Source organism: Myotis lucifugus, unplaced genomic scaffold, assembly GCF_000147115.1.
Source record: "Myotis lucifugus unplaced genomic scaffold, Myoluc2.0 scaffold_190, whole genome shotgun sequence".
NCBI classification, from domain to species: Eukaryota; Metazoa; Chordata; class Mammalia; order Chiroptera; family Vespertilionidae; genus Myotis; species Myotis lucifugus.
The window spans coordinates 1,273,239-1,278,288 of NW_005871238.1; the positions used below are offsets into that span (position 1 = coordinate 1,273,239).

Consider the following 5,050-nt stretch of genomic DNA (forward strand, 5'->3'; position numbering starts at 1 on the left):
CTCTGAAATGCACTTCTCAAGGCCTGTCAGTGCAGGGAAAGGTGTTGCCAAAGATTAGAAGTATCAGAGTGCACACTTCCTGGGCCTTCTGTAGAAGTCACAGGAGATGGAGTTGTTATGTCCTGCAGCCTCCATTAGCATTTAATCCTCACCTAATGAGTGAGAATATTTTTCCATTGATTTTTTTTTTAGAGGGAGTGGAAAGGATGGGGGAGGGGAAGAGAGAGAAAGAGAGATAAACATTGATGTGTTAGAGACACATGGATTGGTTGCCTCCTACTCATGCCCCAACCAGGGGTGGAAGATTAAACCTGCAACCAAGGTACGTGCCCTTGACGGGAATTGAACCCTAGACCCTTTGGTCCATGGGCCAATGCTCTAACCACTGAACAACTGGCCAGGGAAAAATCGTACGGTGACCTTCTGATTCATAGGTCAACACTCAACCACTGAGCCACACCAGCCTGGCTCCATTAGCAGTTAAATTATGTGGACTGTACAATGAATGTCCTCCAAGGCCATCACGGTAGCGTCCCCTCTGACTGATCACATGATAGAGGGTGCACCTGTGAGTGCCCATTGGCTCCGACTTGGGACCTTTGGTAAGAATCTCCATTCGGACTGCATGTTCATGAACATGTCCCTAGAATTTGGGAGGAAAAGAACCAGAAGAAACAGATTTGGCGAGGTGGGCGACTTGGTCTGGTTGTTCTGCACAGCTGCGGCCATGCTGCACGGCTGTCTTTGCAACGTAGAGGTTGGCTTCTTCCTGAAACTTGCCAATAATCTTCCTGAACCTGATTCCTTTGTTGCCAAACCAGTTGGATACCTTGGTCCAGGCATGTCACTGGATGTTCTCCTTTCCTGCTGTACGAGATGGGTCGATGGTGCCTGCAGGGCTGGGACACTGACGCGGCGCTTCTTGGCCAGCTCTTCTTTGGCTTCCTCACTGGGATGGGGGTAGCTGAGTAAAAATATTCACTCAGGACTTCTGTGGCCTGTTGACTGACGTTATGCCTCTTTCGCCCGGCATCAAGGAATCGTGATCTTAAAATCATAACTGCTTCACAAGGCTTTGTTTGGGCTGCATCTGAATGGAACGAAACATGCCTACAAGCCAACAAGCACCAAGAATTGCCAGCAGCCTCTAAACCACTAGAAGCCAGCAGAGAGGCATGAGTGGACCGACCCTGTGGGGCCTTGATTTCAGACGTCCAGCCCCCAGAGCTGTGAAGAACAAAATTAAGTCACCGTGTTTGTGGTGGAGGATCCCTCTTTTTATTGGGCTTCACTTTAGGTGCTTCACAGATGTTACGTGTTTGTTACAAATCGAAGGCAAGGCCCTTCACCAGCAAAAGGATTATGACTCGCTTTATTGCAAGACACACTTTATTGCGGTGGTGTGGAGCCGCAATATTTCCCAGATGTGCCTGTAATTTGTTATGGCAGCCACAGGAAACTAATACAGTGATTAAAAGTATAGGTAAATGTAAAGAATGGAAAGAAATTAGAGACTGATAACTTAAGAATAAATTATGAACTATCATATGATTTCACTCATTTGTGGAATATAATGAACAACACAAACTGATGAACAAAAACAGATCCAGAGAAAGAAACACATCAATCAGATCGTCAAACCTCAGAGGGAAGGCAGGGGAAGGTGGGGGGAAGAGGGGGAGATCAACCAAAGGACTTGTATGCATGCATATAAGCCTAACCAATGGACACAGACACCAGGGGGGTGAGGGCACGAGCGGGGGTGGAGTGGGGGTGGGGCAATGAGTGGATAAGGACACATACGTAATACCTTAATCAATAAAGAAAATTAAAAAAAAGAAAATATATTTTTTTAAAAAGAATAAGTTATGATAGTTTCTTGGGTGTTTAAACCACAATGTCCACATGAAAAGGCTATGGGTGAATAGTCACTTGATTCTGAATTGGTCATTCAGCCTTTATTTAATACCTACTAAGTGCCAGGTGGGAAGCACCTGCTGAGGATACAGAGCCCAGGAGAAGGCACTTGGCCTTCAGGAGGCTCGCCACTTGTGAGCCTGTGTTGGAGTTGAGCTTTTGAAGTCTAGGCAGTAAAGGGTAATTATTATTCTAAAGATTACTTTTACCATTTTTTTTAAAAATTAATGAGGTGTGTGTGTGTGTGTGTGTGTGTGTGTGTGTGTTTTCTTTTACCTGCTATGGCTTTATTAGGGGAAAAAATAAACATCTTTTTTCCTTCCTCATTAACACCAACATATATCTGCTCTTCCCCCACCCCAGTCAGCCCAAAAAAGAAACAGTAAGATGTTTCTTACTCTGGAAGCTTCTTGGTGCAGGAAAGAGAAAAACAGTACTTTTTGCATAAGTTTCAGAACCAGAAGGCTTTGTGTTTGAAAAACTGAGCCCACTCAGGAAACTAGGACAGTGGGTCCACAAGTGGGAACAGGTGGATACTGTAGCTTTAAGGGAGAGTTGGTGGCACAGCTCCAAGGCAGCTTAATTTCCATAAAGAAGAGAGGATTCCATGAATTGAAAGCGCTTGGTGTTATGGAAATCTGTATGTTTCTCATAAACAACACCCCATAAATAGATTTCAGAGGGAAAACAGTTGTCTGAACACCCATAGAGACTAAAGCCTCTCAAAAGAACCAGTTTCATATTGTTTTGAAATTAGAATATCTAAGGGCATCGTTTATTTGTTGCTTGCTAAAAGGAGAAAAAGTAGATCATGGGACATAAAAGGTTTTCTTCCCCTCCTCCTTCTCTTTCACTAAAAAAGAATAACCTGTATGATTTATAGAGCAATGAGTCAGATTAACATACAGCTAATAGTTCATTTTCAATTTTTAAAAATACATTTTAATGATTTCAGAGAGGAAGGGAGAGGGAGAGAGAGATAGAAACATCAATGATGAGAGAGAATCATTGATTGGCTACCTCCTACAGGCGCCCCCTACTGGGGATTGAGCCTGCAACCTGAGCATGTGCCCTGACCAGGAATTGAACCGTGACCTCCTGGTTCATAGGTTGACACCCAACCACTGAGCCACACCGGCTAGGCCATTTTCAATTTTGATGAAAAATTTAGTTTTCTATCATGTAAAATGTGTAATGCATTTTAATACATAAAATAAACAATATAGATGTTTAAATGTTCCCAGGTGATGGTTCCATTTGACGGGAATTTACATAACTTATATAGAAGTTAGGTATTTAATGAAAAAATGTTCTAGAAGGAATTGGTGGCAAATGGCTCCAGAAGAACCTGGGAATATCTCAGTAAGTGCCTTGCTGCTTCTTAACAAACAGAACCTGAAACACAGCCTCCATACATCTAAGTTCCCTGCTCCTTCAGCGCTGTGTGCTCAGAAAGTTGCCGAATTGCAGAGGTCCCACCTCTTCTCATTTCCCTTAACTAAGAAAAGAAACAGCCACTCTGCATGTTGCAAATACAGACAATGGGACACAACAGGACCATTTCTTCCTGTGTTTTTTTTCATGCTGAGTCATACTTTAAACATTTTTTTGATCATGGCTTAACTGAAAGATTGTAATATTATAATTTCTACCCCTAGGGCTCCCCATAACCCCGCTGGCCAAGAAGGTGCACAACTTGAAATTGACTCCCTGGTGTAGGCATGAGACATTTTGATCACTGTCCAAATCTTAGCCTCTTCCCACTTTCCTGACCTGCAGAAGACTTGAGTCCCAGCACAATCCAGTGGCGGGAAAGGAACGGACATTGCAACTTTTCATTGGCTGCCATGAGTGGGAAGTTGGTAACAGCGTTAATTTGATTTATAAAACATAAAGAAATGTGGCATTTATTGTCCTAGAGATAGGTGAATTGATTTAAGCCTATTACTGTGGCATGTGGAGAATCTATGCTTAAGAAGGGTCTGTGTGTCTTATTACTCAAAATATAGGGTAATTGAGGGAAGTTTGAACAATATTGACTAAAGAGGCATCTTTTGCAATGAATTATTCATTATATTTAACTTAAAAAGATTAAACTCCACATGATCTGTCCATACTTTAAAAGCTGTGATCTGCTATCAGTCTGTAAATTCTCTTTACTTTAGATCTTCTAAGAGTGCATGTGTAACCCATACTTCCTCAGTCACCAATTAGTAAAGAAAACCCACTGGTACCCTAACCACTCGTACTAAGCTGAGTTTTTACCCTTGTAATTGCTGTCACCCCCACTTCTTCTAGACACTCTCTCTTCCCAAAAGCCCCTGGAGCAGCTTGTCATCTCTCTGTGTCATGGTGGCAAGTGCTGGTCACTCTCAGATCACCAGCTGAGTCCCTCAGGGCCTTGAGCTTAATTAAAAGTTGGTTTTCCTGCTGATTCTCTCCTTCCGGTTGCTGAAAACACAATCCTGCAGACTCAGTGCTGTAAATGCCCTATTTGCCTTTATTGCTGCTTCTGCTACTCTCTTTCCCCATCACCCCAACAGGCCTAACTCTTATCTAGGAACTGGATCTCAAATTATCCAAGGTGGATCCCACTCCACCTGACCAAGTCCCATTAGAATGCTGCTGGTCCCTTTGGTCAGGTTTAGAAAATGCATTTATTACAAAAATAACATTTGCTTTAAACACAATAAAGTCCTGAAAAGTTTCTGTTGCTTTGCCTTTAAAAAAATGTTTTTTATTAATTTTAGAGAGAGGAGAGAGAGAGAGAGAGAGAAACATCAATAATGAGAGAGAATCATCAATCAGCTGCCTCCTGCAGGTCCCCTACTGGGGATCGAGCCCAAAACCCAGGCATGTTCCCCAACCAGAAATCAAACCATGACCTCCTGGTTCACAGGTTGACACTCAACGACTGAGCCACACTGGCCGGGCTGCCCACCCTTTTAAAAATTATTTATTGAGCACCTAGGGTCCTATTAGTAAAATAAATTTGCTGTGCATATTTTTGTTATGACCAATGTATAAAATGCACAAAGTCCCTGCTATATTTTTTTTAGCAAATGGATATAGACAATAAATAAGTAGCAAATCTATAACAATAAAAGCATAATATGCTAATTAGACCAGATGT

The 5,050-nt window shown here is 42.4% G+C and overlaps 1 pseudogene; it reads right to left on the reverse strand.

Moving 5' to 3' along the window:
* Window positions 1-26: 26 nt before the first annotated feature.
* Window positions 27-1,108, reverse strand: LOC102427256 (annotated as a pseudogene).
* Window positions 1,109-5,050: the final 3,942 nt, after the last annotated feature.